Genomic DNA, 17,334 nt, shown 5'->3' on the forward strand with positions numbered 1-17,334 from the left:
CTTCTACACAGCTGCCTCCAGTTCAACCAATAAACTGCAGGACCTGCTCCTGATTGGAGGAGAGCAGCGTACTCGGCGTGTGGGTAGCAGAGTTGGGATTGGTGGAAGAGGACTATAAAGGAGGAGAGAGACAACATGCACCAGGAACATCTATCTGAAGGAACACCTGTGCAGCCCCCGAGAGAGCCGGCCGGCGGTGTGCCGCTCCCCTGCGGAAGTGGGGAAAGTGGCAGGGGGAACCGCCCTTCCACGGAGGTGGAAGGGTCGGTAGCCAACTCGGGAAGAACCAGCAGCAAACCCGGGGAGGGCCGAGCAGACAAAAGAACAGCACAGGGTCCTGTGTCGTTCCTCCACGAAGAGGGGGAGCGACACCCCAGAGTCCCTTGCAGCTAAGTGTGGCCATGTGACTGGTTCCAGCCATTGCAATAGGAAGTTCTGAGCCCCCTCCTGGGTCTGGCTCATCACAACCTGGCCTACGTTTTTCTCCACGCTCTCTCATCACCACTCAGCCGGCTGTTTGGTTGACGTCTAGGGGGAGTCTAGTTACCTAGGAACTCTAGATACCCCGTGTTTCCGAGGCCTGTGTACAGCAGGTATGCCCACCACCACATCATACCTTACCCTGTTACCTGGATCGTTACGTAAGCAAGATGTTGATTGCTCTTTTGCTGAAGTCTTTACACAGTTGGGTGCACTTGCTACCAAAACCACAGCTGCTATGACTAGTGCAGCAATAGCTCGTGTCTCAGGGTAGGGGATGGGAACTAGTGGCTAAGAAAGCCAAACGGTCGGGGGCTGGCACTAGTGGCATAGTAGGCTAAGCCTCTGCCTGCCACACCTGCATCCCATATGGGCACAGGTTCAAGTCCTGGCTGTTCCACTGCAATCCAGCTCTCTGCTATGGCCTGGGAAAACAGTAGAAATGCTTGGGCCCCTGCACCTGCGTGGGAGACCTGGAAGAAGCTCCTGGCTCCTGGCTTTGGATTGGTCCAGCTACGGCTTTTATGGCCATTTGGGGAGTGAACCAGCAGATGGAAGACCTCTCTCTCTCTCTCTCTCTCTCTCTCTCTCTCTCTCTCCCTCTGCCTCTCTGTAACTCTGCCTTTGAAATAAATACATCTTAAAAAAGAGTATATTAAAAAAAGAACTAGGGTAAACTGGAGGTCTCAGGAGACACTCACTGATCACAGGGAATGGCCACAAACCAGGGTCTCCCTCCCTCCAACACAATATAGGTCAGACTCAGAGAAAAAAAATGGGGGGAGATTCCTGCTCTGCCCCCAGTTGGCTGATTTATGTGATGTGCTGTCAGGAAGAATAGAAAAGCATTATGTTTATTGTATGGCTTCAGTACAAGGTCAAATGCATTTTGGTCGTGAGCATTTTTTTTAAAACCGCCTCTGCTGTCCTCTTGGGACTTGCTCTAATGAGTTCAGGTCCTGGTGCTTCCTCGAGGTAGGGGTTCTGTGGCACTTCACCCTCCAGCCAGACTGGCCCAGACCTTTCGAACGATCCCTCTAGGGAGGTGCCAAGTGCGTAAGCTTGCTCAGCAGGGTGCAGACGTCATTCAGTGCAAAGCCATCTCCTCAGCTGGCAGGGGACTCAGGTAGATGCCCGTGTCCGTGTTGGAATCATCCTACCTCCTTCACATAATTAACCACAACACTCTGCTGAATGTAGACACTTGAAAATACCAATATTAACAAATCGTAGTAACCAGGGCTGGTGTTGTGGCACCAGTTAAGCTGCCATCTGTGACACCGGCATCCCATATGGGTGCCAGGTTCGAGACCCAGCTGCTCCACTTCCAATCCAGCTCCCTGCTAATGTGCCTGGTAAGGCAATGGAAAATGACCCAAGTGCTTGGGCCCTTGCACCCACGTAGGAGACCCCGATGAAGCTCCTGGCTCCTGGCTTCTGCCTGGCCCAGCTCTGGCCGTTGCAGTCATTTGGGGAGTGAACTAGCAGTTGAAAGATTTCTCTCTCTCTTTCTCTCCGCCTCTCCATCTCTGTAACTCTGACTTTCAAATACATAAATCTTTTAAAAATGATCATAACCATATTAATAATGATAATGAAAATAACATTCTACTCATACTTCTTCAATAACATTCTTGTCAGTTTATATACAGTCACTTTTACTGTAAGTGAACTTGGCTATGATTTAAGAACAAATTTTAATTGTCCATTTAATTCTTTTAGGAGTTACTTATTTATTTGTTTATTTGGGAGAGAGAGAGGGGATGCTCTCCTCTGCTGGTTCACTCCTCAGGTGCCTGCAATGGCTGGTTCTGGGCCAGGCTGAAACCCGGAGCTGGGAGCTCAGTGCGGATTTCTCACACTGAGGGCAAGAACACAGTTACTGAACCATCAGCATTGCCTCCACGTCTGCACTGGCAGGAAGCTGCAGTCAGGAGCCGGACCTGGGAATCGAACCCAGGTACTCTGTCGTAGGATGCAGGCCTCTTACTGCCAGGCTGAGTGTGCTTTCTTGCTCCTTTTGAATTCTGATGATTTGTAAACTTTCCTTTATAGTAAGGTATTGATATGTTGTGTGTGTTTTTATAAGTAAAAAAAAATATAAAAAACATTTTAAGTGATCTGTACTCTTACCATTATGATATCTGTTGACTTTACAAAAGATGATGCATGCACATGGTTAGAATATTTGTACAACATGTGAGGGCAGCAAGTGCCCCAGGAAAGCTGCGTGGGACACTTCATACCCTTCCCTTAGTCCCTTTCCCTAAAGACGTTACTGTTAAGAGTTTCTTATTCTCTCTAGAAATCAAAATGTCCAGGTACCAAATAGAATGTTAAGTATCTACCCACCTTTCTGTCTATATCTATATTTTTAATTTACATGGAAAAAAGCCCATATATATGTGTATATATATATATATATATATATACACACGCACACATACATTTGTATATAGAGAGAGTTTTACAACTTCCTTTTTTCGAGTCCTATGGCTTAGAGATAATTCCATATTAGCACTTATGAATCTGTCTCATTTTCTACCAGTAGCAGAATACTCCCTGGAATGACCATGACACTGGGTGTATACGTTTTTCTCTTGAGACTTTTGCTTGCTTTTGGATTCTTGCCATTATAAACAACGTTCAAGTGGACCTCTTTGTAGACCTGTCCTGGCAAATTTTTGTAGGTCAATTTTTATGTGCTAAACTCAAATTGGTGTTTAAAACATCTCAAGATAATTAATTATGTGAATTCTGAAAACTGTTCCCTGAGACCATGAGAGAGATATAGCTCTGAGCTTGCCTCTCACCAACTCAGAGACGTGGGGAGGGGAGAGCACATGGCGCCTTCTGCCATGGCAAACAAAGAAGCCACATGCTTTTCTCTCCTTTCAGGGTCAACACATCTGTGACGATTCTATCCATGGGTGTACAGTTAGCTTTCCGCTCCTTTGATAACGTCTCAGGAAGAAAGTAAGGTTCCATCTTACAGTTTGGAGGTTCACAGTTCAAGACTCAGCATCTCCATTGGTGGAGGTATCTGGGGAGGCTGGAGGGGGTGGGGATGGGGTTGAGGAGTCCAGGGTCAGGTGAGGGGGCTGACGGAGAACCAGGGAGCAGAGAGACACAGGGAGCATGCTCTGCCTGTACCACCAACCCTCCTGGGAGGACCACCTCCCGAGGGTGAGCCCCAGCGACGCAAAGACCTCCCACCTGACACACCTCGGGGTGCCGTGTGTAGATCGAATCCCTACCCTGACTCCATCACTCCATTAGCTGGCTCTGAGATTTAAACCTCTGCATGACTTTCTGAGTCAGGTCCTGTTCAACCCTGACACCGGATGACCAGAAAGGGCCCAGGAACTTGTAAATTTCAAGCAGTTTTTCTCAACTTGAAGCTCACTCACTGTCTTTTCCGCTTGCTGTAAGCAAGAAGAAGAGATGAGGCAAAAGAAATTATAAAAATGTCTGTTGTCCGACACCTTCCCTAAGCAGGGCTGAGAAATGTCTTAAAATTGACTCTTTAAAAATGAACTCGGGCTGGCATTTGGCCAAGTGGTTAAGAGAGCTGGACCCTCCTGTCCCCCATCAGAGGGCCGGGGTTCACTCCCAGCTCTGGCGCCGGGCCCCAGGTTCCTGCTACTGCAGCTCTGGGATGCAGCAGTGGGAACTCACATGGCTGAGTCACTGGCACCCACGTGGGAGACCTGGATTGCGTTCCTGGATCCCAGCTTCCTCCCCTGTGACCATTGTGGACACTTCGGGGAGAAAACCAGAGGTTGGGCACTCTCTGTCTCTCCCTGCCTTTCAAAAAAAATAAAATAAATAATGCAGGATGCACACACACATAAATGTCTATTAGGACAGATGGGTTCTACCCAGTCTTCCAGCTTACTTTCTCGCAGGTCGCTCCTGTTACCAAGTATGAAGATTTCCAGAGATTTGTTGAGAAGGATTTCTCAACGCTGGCAAGTTGACACTGTGCTGAGTACGCAGTTTTGTCAATGAGGAGGGGCTGTTCTGTGCCTCCTGGAGGGTCAGCAGCACCCCGGCCCCTACCCACTAGATGCCTGTAGCACCCCCTCCCCCTTCCCGGCCACTGCAGGTGTCTCTCCTGTTGAAAGCCAGTGGTTTGGGACACACGGGCACACACATTCAGTAGCTGGACAGATTATTTATCCAGCCTCGCTTTGATGGTTATTTCTTTGTGGAACTATTTTGTCGCTATGAACAATTCCACAATGAATGTATGTGAACATCTTCTTAGATGTGGAGTCGCCAGATCAAAGCATGTGCGTTTAAAATGATGCTGAATATTAACCAGACTACCTCCCAAAGAGAGGGTACCAATTTCCACTCTCACTAACAGCGTACGAGAAAGCTGTTTCTATAGGCCTGACAACTTAAGATGGCCACAGATCTTTTCATCTTTTTCCATCTGAAAGTTAAAAATCAGGGTCATTCTGCAACTCGGCACTGCTACTGTGTTCAGTTCTTTTTTTTTTTTTTTAAGTATGTATGGGATGATTTATTTTATTTGATTTTTTTGAAAGAGAGGAACATAGAGTAGTTACATATCTTTTTTAAAAAGATTTTTATTTATTTATTTGAAAGGCAGAGTTACAAACAGAAAGACGGAGAGACAGAGGGAGAGGTCTTCCATCTGCTGGTTCACTCCCCAGATGGCTGCAACGGCTGGAGCTTGGTCGATCTGAAGCCAGGAGCCAGGAGCTTCTTCCAGGTCTCCCATGCAGGTGCAGGGCCCAAACACTTGGGCCATCTTCCACTGCCCTTCCAAGCCAAGCAGAGAGCTGGATTGGAAGAGGAGCAGCCAGGGCTAGAATCAGTGCCCATATGGGATACCGGCACTGCAGGCAGCAGCTTTACCCACTGCACCACAGCCACGGCCCATTGAGTCTAGCACAGGTACTCTGAAGACAGGTTGCTCATGAATGTGCCCTCTGATAGCTGGTGCCTGGGACAGAGGAGACTCCAGGGGAGAATTGTCATGAAGCTCGGCAGCTTTATCTCTCCCCACTGCAGGCTGAATCCTCACATCCAAGGTGCTGGAAATGGCCGTGGGTTCTCCAGGAGAAAACCCAGCCCCCTGAAGCTGCCTGCTTCCTCCATGCAACATGCCAGAGCGTGACTTCTGCAAAGGCTCTCTGCATTCCTGCAGATCTGTGGACGATAACGACTCTCGCTTTTGGTGGTGTTCTCCATCGCGGTGCTGAGAGGAGCTGTCTGCTTTTATCTATGTGCTGAATTACAGACACACATGATCAAATAAAGTCAAGACAAGAATCAAGCCTCATAAAAATCTTGCCTGCAGCAAATGTACCCAAAAAAGTCAGTCATGCCAAGGCTTTGCAGGGCGAGCGAAGTCAGGAGTTGTGCAATTACCCAGCAGAGGTTGAAATTTCTGACAAAAACAGGCGCCTCATTGAAAAGGTAAGCATGAAAAGACCCTCGTTAGGGAAGAAAGGGGGAAAAGGGCCGTTTTGTGACTTCGCTGATGTGAACGCCAACGACGGCGGCTTCTGATCTGCCCTGTTCACTTCCTCTCCAAAGTCCGGATGAAATGGATTTTCCACTCGCAGATTTTCTGGGTCGGTCATTTCGGCTCTGGCTGAACTCTGACTGTGAATGCTGTACACTTTGCTGTTGCCTGGCTGAGGACAAAGGGCTGTTCTTTCGCTCAGGGACCATTTACTGGAAGCCTACTACGTGCCCGGGCCTCAGCTTGATTCTGGTGAGGTCCCTAATGAGCAGGACGCCAGGGCTGCTGTCAGGCCTCGCGTCAGAGGTGATCTGAGAAGCGGGGCTGGGGCCCCCTGGGCCCCAGGGCCACCGGCAGGAACTCCTGGGGTTTGTCACACTCCAATTAGGGCTGAGACCAACCGACCTGTGCAAAGGGCTCTGGCTGCTTTTAGAAAAGCAACTGAAGTCTGATCTGATCACTTCCTATGCAGCTTGTCGGTGACAGAGGGATCCCCTGCCCTAATTAATACGAGACGGCTGAACGCGCGACACCTGACACCGCACAGAGGCAACACAGCAGCTAGCTATTCACCACCGCTCAGGCCTAGGGGACACGAGTACCACACACCACACGGAGCACGCAGGGGCGGAGTGGACCAGCAGCTGTGGCAGGCAGACTTAGCAGCAGCAAAAGGGTGGGGTGCTGGAGCATGGGGTTAGCACGTTTGACTAATGCTGCAGGCTGGCAGGGATGGGAGACCTGTTAGCTTAGATGACACTCCGAGGATGAGGGAACTGGGTGGGTGAGGAGTCTTTGCTGCCAGGTGGGGGTGTGCAGAGAAGATGGAAGCAGGAGAACCTGTTGGTTGGGCCTTTGGGACCCTGGGAGGGTCAAAGACGTTGAGGTGGTACCACAGATTTCCAGGCCTTATGATACCATCTGTTAGGTTCCTTCCTTTCTTCCCCCTCCTCCTTCTTCTTTTAAGATTTATTTATTTTGCCCAGTGCCACAGCTCACTAGGCTAATGCTCCGCCTAGCGGCGCCGGCATACCGGGTTCTAGTCCCAGTTGGGGCGCCAGATTCTGTCCCGGTTGCCCCTCTTCCAGGCCAGCTCTCTGCTGTGGCCAGGGAGTGCAGTGGAGGATGGCCCAGGTACTTGGGCCCTGCACCCCATGGGAGACCAGGAGAAGCACCTGGCTCCTGCCATCGGATCAGCGCGGTGCGCTGGCCGCAGCGCGCCAGCCACGGCGGCCATTGGAGGGTGCACCAACGGCAAAGGAAGACCTTTCTCTCTGTCTCTCTCTCTCTCACTGTCCACTCTGCCTGTCAAAAAAAAAATTATTTATTTCAAAGTCAGAATTACAGAGAGAGAGAGAGAGAGAGAGAGAGAATCTTCTATCCACTGGTTCACTCCTCAGATGGCTGTCATGGCCAGGGCTGGGCAAAGTGGAAGCCAGGAGCTTGGAACTACATCCGGGTCTCCCACATGAGTGGCAGGGGCCCAAACTCTTGGGCCATCTTCTGTTGAGTTTCCCAGGCCATTAGCAGGGAGCTGGATTAGAAGTGGAGCAGCCAGGACACAAACCAGTGCCCATATGGGATGCCAGGGTCACAGGTGGCAGCTTTACCCAGCATGCCACAACACTGGCTCCAATCTGTTAGGTTTCTTAGTGATGTTTTCCTTCTGCAGCTGTTTTGTGGTAGGCGCTCAGGGTTAGCCTTGAGGGCGTGAGCCACATTCTGCTACTACTAAATACAAGCAGACAGTCAACACCTGCTGGTCAACTGTTGAGGTGACTGTCTTCCTTTTGTCTGTCTTCTGGCAGTAGCGTCCCCATCTGGGGACTTGTAGACTCCATGTCCCTGAGTTTGGGTTTAGGTGAGTTTGAGTCCCTCGCTGAGACTCCAAGGGCAAATTAGTGACCCACACGTGACTACTCCGAGTGTTCTATCACCTTGGCCACAGAGATTGGCTCAGAAAGAGACATGTGACCAAGGCTAGTTCCAGCTCTGGGGTTTCGCTCATAAAAATGTAAGGACATATCTTTTCAGAGGGAGGTTGCTAAGTTGGAGACTGTTAGAGGGCCTGTCTGGGAGTGAGGGCAACATAGAGAGGTACAGGACACGGGGCCATGGGGGTGGGTGTGAAGCCAGGATGTCGTCTCAGTTTCCAGTCCAGCAGTGGTGGCAGTGGGATAGCCCAAGGTCTGTCAGTCAAACATAAAATCTCCCTCTTTTACTTCTAGGCTCCAGTTGGTTTGACTTGGGTTCCCGTCACTTGTAGCTAAAGACACTGCTTAATCTGGGGCTCACATTGTGGTGCAGCAGGTTAAACTGCTGCCTGCAAATCAACATCCCTCATGGGCGCTGGCTCAAGTCCCGACTGCTCGACTTCTGATCAGGCTCTCTGCTATAGCCTGGGAAAAGTAACAGATGCTGGCTCAAGGGCTTGGGTCCCTGTACCCATGTGGGAGACCCAGACGAAGCTCCTGGCTCCTGACTTCCACCTGGCCTAATTCTGGCTTTGTGGCCACTTGGGAAGAGACTCAGTAGATGGAAAAATCTCTCTCTCTTAATCTGTAACTCTCTCTTTCAAATAAATAAAATAAGTCATTCTTTTTTTTTTTTTTTTTTTTGACAGGCAGAGTTAGACAGTGAGAGAGAGAGAGAAAGACGGAGAAAAAGGTCTTCCTTTTTCCGTTGGTTCACCCCCAAAATGGCCGCCATGGCCGGCACATTGCGCTGATCTGAAGCCAGGAGCCAGGTGCTTCCTCCAGGTCTCCCATGCGGGTGCAGGGCCCAAGCACTTGGGCCATCCTCCACTGCCTTCCCGGGCCACAGCAGAGAGCTGGACTGGAAGAAGAGCAACTGGGACAGAATCTGGAGCCCCAACCGGGACCAGAACCTAGGGTGCCGGCGTCGCAGGCGGAGGATTAGCTAAGTGAGCTGAGGCACCAGCCCAAAATAAGTCATTCTTTAAAAAAAAAAAAAAGAAAGGACACTGCCCATTAGGCCGATGGCTGTTTCACCTGCCCCTTTAGTACAGGAAGGGAGAGGTTTGTGCTATTAGGCTGGGCATTTGATCTTTTTCTTTTGAAAGATTTAGATTTATTTATTTGAAAGGCAGAGTGATGGGGCATGGGGAGGGGGTTGTGAGGCAGAGAGAGAGAGAGAGAGAGAAAGAGAGAGAGAGAATTTTCCAACTGCTGATTCATTCCCCCCAAATGGTCGCAAAGGCTGGGGCTGGGCCAGGCTGATGCCCAGATCCTGGGACACCATCCTGGTCTCCCACATGGGAGGCAGGGGCCCAAGTACTTGGGTCATTTTCCACTGTTTTCCCAGATGCATTATCAGGCAGCTGGATTGGAAGTAGAGCAGCTGGGACTGGAATGGATGCTGGTGTGGCATGGCCCTCCTTTTGTTCTGCCTACACTGTGGGCTACCAGCTCCAGGATTCTCAGTGTACTTAGAGCAGTGCCTGGCACACAGTAGAAATGTGCGGAATGCATCATGTGACTGTCATCTCGGTAGGTACAGGTGGCTCACGTAAGCACTCAGTGTAGACTACCCAAGCCTCAAAATAAACCCCGAGTTAGATTTTATACACAGGAAGATTGAGTTTTGGAGAGGCTGAACCACTTGTCCGACACCACACACTTCTGTAATAGTAGAAGCACTGTTTAACTCCAAAATATGTGATCTTAACTTTTCAGTGACTCCCAGATTTCCCTCATCTAGAGAGTCTTAAAAAATTCTAACAGATAAAATTCCTTGTTTGATCCTGAGTTGCAATTGAAACGATTTGTATGATGCAGCCATCACAGAGTGGACAGGTTCATACAGTCCCAGAGTAGATTTGAACGGCCGTGGACTTCCCGAGAGACTTGGTAGAGACAAATTACGCCTGGAGTGCTGCTTTGGTTAGAAATTATTGAGGGAGCTAACAGGTGCGAGAAAGGACAGCTCCAACCTTCAGAAGAAATATTTGGGACAAAAACACACAAAGAGAAAAGTAGAGAGACATCACGAGGGTGTCATACACAAGGGTTGATGTGGGTGGGAATACGGGAAGATGTGTGAAATGCAGGCCCTCTTTGGATGGAATACCAAATGTGAAAAGAAATAAACTCAAGGTTTAGAATTACTATAATTGATTTGTGAATATATTGTTAGTTGTTAGGAAGGAAAAGTACAATATGACAAAATGACAACATGTAAAAGAAATTGAAAGACTCATTTGAAGTTCCACTGTGTAAAACATCCAGCTGTCAGAGATTCATTTCTCATATTTTTAAAGTTTATTTAATCTTTAGGTAGACTTTTACAGGTACCAATACAAACTGAGCGAAGGAGAATGCTTTTGTTCCCTTCTTTCAGAGCCTGAATCCATCCTTTTCATCATCAGGCATTCAAGAAGAAAAGCCCATGGGATATTAAAATACGGAAAGTGAAAACACCACTTTTAATGCCTGAAAAGGCTCTAATGGGCGATGTAAGAAGGACCCATGTGTCTGTGTCAGTTCCTGGTGTTCTGGAGCAGCTGCCTGGCTGACACGGAACCCTACTGCTCTGGGTGGAAACGAGAACCCTCTTGTTATTTTGTGTCCCCGCCCCCAGTTCAGAACATTGGCTACCTGAAAGCATTCATACTTATAAATATTTTGTCAATGGTCGTAATAGTCCTCAAATTGGAGTTAATTCGCTATTGTAAGACATGGTGAAATGCTTTAAAGCAGTTCTATTAATTCCATGTGAACCTATTTTTGTCTTGAAGAAATTTTAGACTCACCAAGAGTTTCAAAAAACTAGACAGAGAATTCACTGAATTCTTTGAATGTTATCATTTTAAGTAAGGAGAGTGTGGTGACCAAAACCAGCAAACTGACATTTATGTAACACTACTGTATTATACATTTTTAGCTATAGACCTGATAGAAATTTCACCAGTTTTCTGTTTCTGTCTTTTTCTGCACCAGGATCCTATCTTGAATGGAGCTGTCGGGTCTCCTGGGTCTCCTCCCGTCTGTGAGTCTGTGCCAGGTCGTTCTTCCATCTTTACTCTTCTCGTCACAGCGCATCATGACACCTACCATGCAGACTTACGTTATCACTGGGACGACGCTAGCCTTACCCACTCACTCAAGGTGTGTCTGCTGGGTTTCTCTGCCGTAATGTGTGAGTTTCCCTCTTTGTCATTAATCAGTATCTTGCGGGAAGTTACTTCGAGAGCGTCTTAGTCTATTTTCTGTTGTTATGGCAGAACACTCGACTTGGGAGTAATTTATAAGGAAAAGAGGTTGATTTTGCTTCCTGGTTCTGGAGGCTGGAGAAGTTCAGAACCATGGCGTGGGCATCTGCTTGGCTTCCGGCGAGGGTCTTGCGCTGTGTCAACTCGAGGCGTAACCTTGGATGGAAGCCGGCACAGTGGAAGACATGAATGAGGCTCTAAGGGCAGCCCTGCTTTTTATCAGTCAGCTCTCCCAGTAGTGAACGGAGTCCTGAGAGTGAGAACTCACTCCTGGGAGAAACGCATTCGTCCACTCAGGAGGGCTCCATCCCACACACATGAGCCCTGCACTGGACCCTACCTCTCAACACCGCCACACTGAGGAATTAGGGTTCCAACACGTGAACTTTTGGGGAGCACACTCAAACTACAGCAGGGACTATGCAAATATCGGTCTTCTCACCATTCTTTCTCCACTGCAACAATTAACAGTGGTGTTTGCGTTACGGCTTCGTAGTGCCCTCATTCCTTCAACATTTTTATATGGGAATTGTGCAAAAAAGATTTGTACCTTCTCTCTCATTTACTAGGTCACTCAATTATTTATTTGTATGTGCTTAGACTCATGGATATTTACTTTATTCTATGGGTTATAATCCAATGCTAGCATTATTTATTTTGTTGCTCAAATTGTTCCAGCTTTGGTCGTTGGCAGCTCTTTGAGCTTGGCTCCTGCGTGCTGTTGACACACTCTCACCATTCTTTTGGGCACTTCCTTGCTTTTTGGCACTGTAGGGTCATCTTGTTTTTTTCCTGCTCCAGTTCTGAGCTCTGGTTCCCTGTGTTGGGTATTTATGATAAACGTGCAGTAGATGACCAGTGTGTAACAGTCTCTTCCCGCACATGGACACTAGTATGATTTTGACTCTATGGAACCTACAAAATACTCCACAAAGTGGACCATGTTTTTATCTTTATGGCTAATTTAGTATTTGAAGTTTTGATTTTCTGAAATATCTGGCAATGATTAGAGCCTGTGTGAGGCTTAACTCTACAAGTAGGATGTCGTTTCTCTTATCTGTAGCATTTCCCAGGAAGATAGACGCCCTTGCGCAAAGCTAGATTTGCAGAACTTGCTAACAGCCTTCCGGTTCTAGTTATGTATACACCTATGAATGCAGACAGCGTGAAAAATATTGATACTCCCCGATAGCTTTTCATCGCTGTAGGGAAATACCTGACACAGGCCAACGCTATCAGTAAAGACGTTCAGTTAGCCCTCAGTTTTGAAAAGACTGAAAGTCCGAATGGCACACACAGGCTCTGGTGAAGGCCCCACGACAGATAGCAGATGGCAGAGTGAGTGTCTGGGGTGGATCAGAACTCAGACCAGGAGGCAGAGAGGGCTGTTTCCAAGGATTGCTCCTTGTCTTACAGGAGCTCAAGGATCACAGGAGAAATACTCTACTTCCTTTGGAGGGCAGGGGCCTTATTGATCAAAGACTTCCCACTAAGCCCCATCTTTTTTTTTTTTCTTTTTTTAAAGATTTATTTATTTATTTGAAAGAAAGAGTGAGAGTGAGCGAGATGTTTCCATCCTTGCCAAAGTGTTGCAATGGCATGGGCTGGTCCGGGTGAAATCCAGGAACCTAGAGCTCCGTGCACGTCTCCCACGTAGGTGCAGGAGTCGGAGCACTTGGGCCATCTGCTGCTGCTTTCCCAGGGAAGCTGCATTGGAAGCAGAATCAATGCAACGTGTGGGATGTGAGTGGCAGCTTAAACCTGCTCTGCCTCTAAGCCCCACCTCTTGAAGGCTCCACAGCACCCCCCAGTGCTGCCACCCTGGGAGCCAAGCCCCCAGTCACCTGTGGATACCCAAACCGTAACACCATCTTTAAACAGCTCCTGAGCTGAGACTCCTCTGAGGCTCTGTCACCTCCACCACTCACTTGCTCTGATCTCCCCACTTTTTCCTCTGTGAACCCATTCTCTGACCATCCCTCCGTCACCATTCTTCCGTTCCAAAGTCATTCCGTTCCATCTCCAGCTCATACAACTCAACTTCAAAATTCCGCTTAGTTCCTCCTCCTCCAGGAAGCCTTCCCTGAAGCATCCAGCTTCGCCTCGGTGCCTCCTCCGCCAACTCTGAGGCTAAGGTCTCCCACTGGCTCTCAAATCCAGCAGAGGCAGAGAGGAACCCATCACAGCCCTCTGTCCAGCACCCCCCACCCCACAACCCCCGTGTTTCCCGCTTACATGGTACTGCGAGTGTCCATCTGGGAGCCCAAACCAGAAGCCACCGGCTGACTGCAGCTCCTCCACCGCCCCCGAGCTCAGGCTCAGGTCCCTCAGTTGTAACTTCTCAACAGCTCCCTGTTCTGCCTCCCGCTCTCTCTTTCCCGTCAGGCAACTGTCTTCATTCAGGTCTTCTCTCTTCCTTATCACAGGTACTATCTGCTCTAAAAGGGACTCCGAGACGTAGATTCTAAAGCAAGGATTGCGGTGCAGGCAGTTTGCTTGGGAGGTGATCCCAGGAAGTCAGGAAGTGGGGAAGGGAGACAGGGAAAGGCGGAAGAGAGAACAGCAGTGTGCCTATTGGGGGGTCACCACGGCAGGCAATGGGGGCCCAGCCCACTGGGACAACCCTCACCCCCAAACCCGAGACTCCAGGAACTTGTCTTCCTGAGGTGCGAGGAAGCTGGGGCATTTACCTATCAACTCAAGCCCTCTCCAGGGCCAGAGCACGCCCTCAAATGGGGACCCAGGAGTCCCTCAGCAGGTGTGGGGTCCTTCTGCAGAGACCTGGGCTTGTGTGTATGCATGCTGGGGATGGGGGTCTCTGGTGGCAAAAGCTGTACCATCAGTGCCTCCTCATGGTTGTCCCACCTGCAGTCTTGCTCCCATCCACCCACTCCCAACTCTTGCCCCTTAGGTGAGCTCTCCAAATTTACCAACTAGACAAGCTCTTCACCTGCTTACCATCTGTTGGCGGCTTCATTGCTTCGAGACCGAAATCCAAGTGGTCTGGCTTGACTTGAAGGCTCTGCCTGTTGTCACCCTCGCTCTTCTAGCCTCGTCTCCTCTCCTTCCCAGGACTGGATCCAGACTCCAGAAACACTCCTCTCACTGAGTGCCTCTGAGCCACACAGCAGTCCCGTCCAGAGGCTGCTTACGTACATTTACAAGCATCTGTGTGACTGTTTACTGCACGCCAGTGGACAATCACACTGTGACTGCAGTGAGCAGAGAATCAGTTACCCCTTCAGGGAACTCAGCCTCTCAGGGGAGGAGAGGGACGTGCAGAGAGAAATACTTGCACTCGGACTAAAACACTAGGTTAGAGAAAGACCCTTGGGGGAGAAAAGGACGTCCAAAAGGAGACTCAAGGGACATAAAGGGGTTAGCTTGCAGCAGGAGGCGCAGGTTGGTGTGGGTGAGAAGCTTCTCAGGGGTGACAGGCAGGAAGAGGTGAGGTGGGGGGGTGGCCAGGTGATCAGAGGTCCCGGCTTCCCAGGGAGCTTGGGCTTTACAAGGGTATTTCAAAAAGAAAGTGGAAAATGAAATTGAGAGATCAGCTTATTTAAGTGCCAAAAACAAAAACAGAAATCCATGCAGTTTTTCTTTTTCTTTTTTTTTTTTTGACAGGCAGAGTGGACAGTGAGAGAGAGAGACAGAGAGAAAGGTCTTCCTTTGCCGTTGGTTCACCCTCCAATGGCCGCCGCGGCCGGCGCGCTGCGGCCGGCGCACCGCGCTGATCCGATGGCAGGAGCCAGGAGCCAGGTGCTTTTCCTGGTCTTCCATGGGGTGCAGGGCCCAAGCACCTGGGCCATCCTCCACTGCACTCCCTGGCCACAGCAGAGGGCTGGCCTGGAAGAGGGGCAACCGGGACAGAATCCGGCGCCCCGACCGGGACTAGAACCCGGTGTGCCGGCGCCGCTAGGCGGAGGATTAGCCTATTGAGCCGCGGCGCCGGCCCATGCAGTTTTTCTTTATATGCATTTTCCACGAATTCCTTTTTTTAAATTTTATTTATTTGAGAGAGTAAAAGACAGTGAGAGGGAAAGAGAGAGAGAGAGGTATTCCATCTGCTGGTTCACGCTCCAAATAGCCGCAACTACTGGAGCTGGACTGATCCGAAGCCAGGAGCCAGGAGCTTCTTCTGGGTCTCCCACGAAGGTGCAGGGGCCCAACTTCTACTGCTTTCCCAGGCCATAGCAGAGAGCTGGATTGGAAGAGGAGCAGCTGGCACTGGAACCGGCACCCATATGGGATGCCAGTACTGCTGGCAGAGGATTAACCTACTGAGCCTCAGCGCCGGACCCACAAATTCTTGAAGACCCCTCATATTTTTCATATCAATACATAAAGAAAGTGGGCATCTGGTTTAGCAGTCGATAGCCCACACCCCGTATTGGAGGTCCAAGCTCTGCTCCCTATCCCAGCTGCCTGTCCATGCACACCCTGGGCAAGTGGTTGGACACCTGCTATCCTCGTGGGAGACCCAGACTGAGTTCCCAGCTCCTGGCTTCCGTGGACATTTGGAGGTATGAACCACGGGATGGGAATTCTGTCTGACTGCCATTCAAATAAATAAGCAAAAATGAAAAGCAATGAAGACAAAATGAGATGAAACTTCCTGGATTCGCTTGGGCATTACTTCTTTAAGAGGCCTCCTGAAGTCTCTTCCCCCCGAGGCACCCAAGGCCCGTGCTCCTGGGACGCACTAGAACCCCCGTGGAAGCAGGGCAGCCCCCCCCCCCCCCCCCCCCCGTGCCCCGAGGCTGGCACGCAGCTGCACACCCACAGGCTGCTCCTCCGAGGTCCCCCCAAGCCAGTGGCTCAGGAAAGTGACAAGCTGAGTGCTGCAAGCCACTGGTACAGGTGCAGGTTCTGCAGATCGGAAGGGCGGCAGTAACGATTTCCTACAATTAGTTACTTTGACTGCAAGGAACAGCCGCTGTGTTCAGCTAATGTATTTCACGCCGCTGCCTCCCGCCTCCCGGAAACCTTAGGCTTTCCCTCCCCTTCCTTCCCTCCTTCCTTTGCTTCTTTCTCTCCGACCCGCAACCATTAAGGCTTTAGCTTTGAGGTGCAGGGAGCGCCGGGTGGGGAGAGAGGTGCTTCGTAAGGTGATGCAGACGCTCTCCCTGCCACGCTCTGGGCCCGGCGACCAGCCACACTGGGATGGGCAGGGGGTGGGCAGCCCGGGATGGCTCTCAGTGCCCCAGGAAGCTGCGGGGGAGCCCCCCAGGGGCACAGGCTGTTCTCCTAGGCCCTCCCCTCCCTCCAAGGCAGAGGCAGGTGGCAAGCAGGGCGGCGCTTCTTACTGTCGCTCGGCTCCGCGCCCTGAGGTTTGAAGAGAACCTATCCAACTCTCATTTTCCCGGAGTGCAGGCGCCAAATCCAGGAGACGGCGCAGCTTCTGGCTGGCTAAAAAGCACGCATCCCCACCTGACTTGGGATGCACACCAGGGTTCTATGTGTGCGCAAACCTCCCTGGGCCCCGGTGCTGGCTGCCCTGAAACACTGGGTTTTGAGCAGAGTCTGGTGTCGGTGCCGCCTTTGTGCTGGGCCCTCCCCAGCACATGGCTTTGTCGTCCTGGAGAGAGGAAGCCAGCGAGCCTCCGGCTTCCTTTGCAACTTCCCGGTTCCTCTTCCCCGCTGCCCACCCACCCCGTCCCTTCGTTTCTCAGTGCTGTGGGACTGGGCTTTGCCTCTTCATTGGAAAACAATCATTTGGCTCTGTGTCCACTGCTCAGGCACCTCTGGGCGCGGGTGCAGGCGGTGTGGCCCCGAAACGAGGACCGATAACTGCTCACCTCTTAAAGATCTCAATGGAACAAATCAGTAACCCCCCTCAAAACACCCAGGCGACTTCAACCACATTTCCAAACCTCTCTCTCCTAAAACTCGGGCCCGCAGCGCGGTTAGGAGTTCAAGTCCTCCGGGCGCCTCTCTCAAGAGCTGTGACCCTGACAGCTCACTTCAAGCCTCCCCTTCCCTGTCCTCAGCTGTAAAATGGGAACAGAAACTGGCTCTGCTCGCCCACGTCGTATCACCGGGGGCTTATCCTCTAGCTCAGCGCCGCGGGCACCCTAGGCACCCTGAGGAGTCAGGACAAGGGGAGCCCGGCTGGACGGGC

The 17,334-nt window shown here is 50.5% G+C and overlaps 1 long non-coding RNA gene across 8 annotated transcripts in view; it reads left to right on the forward strand.

The window, feature by feature from the left end:
• Window positions 1–15,871, forward strand: part of LOC149122929 (uncharacterized) — a 19,315-nt gene extending 3,444 nt beyond the window's left edge. The window contains exons 2-5 of one of the 8 annotated variants that reach the window (XR_016218732.1): window positions 3,379–3,519; window positions 5,527–5,934; window positions 10,942–11,109; window positions 14,125–15,871. This is a non-coding gene — a long non-coding RNA (uncharacterized LOC149122929). Of the gene's footprint in view, window positions 1–123; window positions 594–3,378; window positions 3,520–5,505; window positions 5,935–10,941; window positions 13,385–14,124 lie in introns of those variants that run through there. The other 7 variants (XR_016218737.1, XR_016218731.1, XR_016218738.1 and 4 more) reach the window with 7 other exon arrangements.
• The last annotated feature ends 1,463 nt before the right edge of the window (window positions 15,872–17,334 follow it).

This window comes from Oryctolagus cuniculus, chromosome 12, assembly GCF_051225735.1.
Source record: "Oryctolagus cuniculus isolate XC-2025 breed Fujian yellow rabbit chromosome 12, ASM5122573v1, whole genome shotgun sequence".
NCBI classification, from domain to species: domain Eukaryota; kingdom Metazoa; phylum Chordata; class Mammalia; order Lagomorpha; family Leporidae; genus Oryctolagus; species Oryctolagus cuniculus.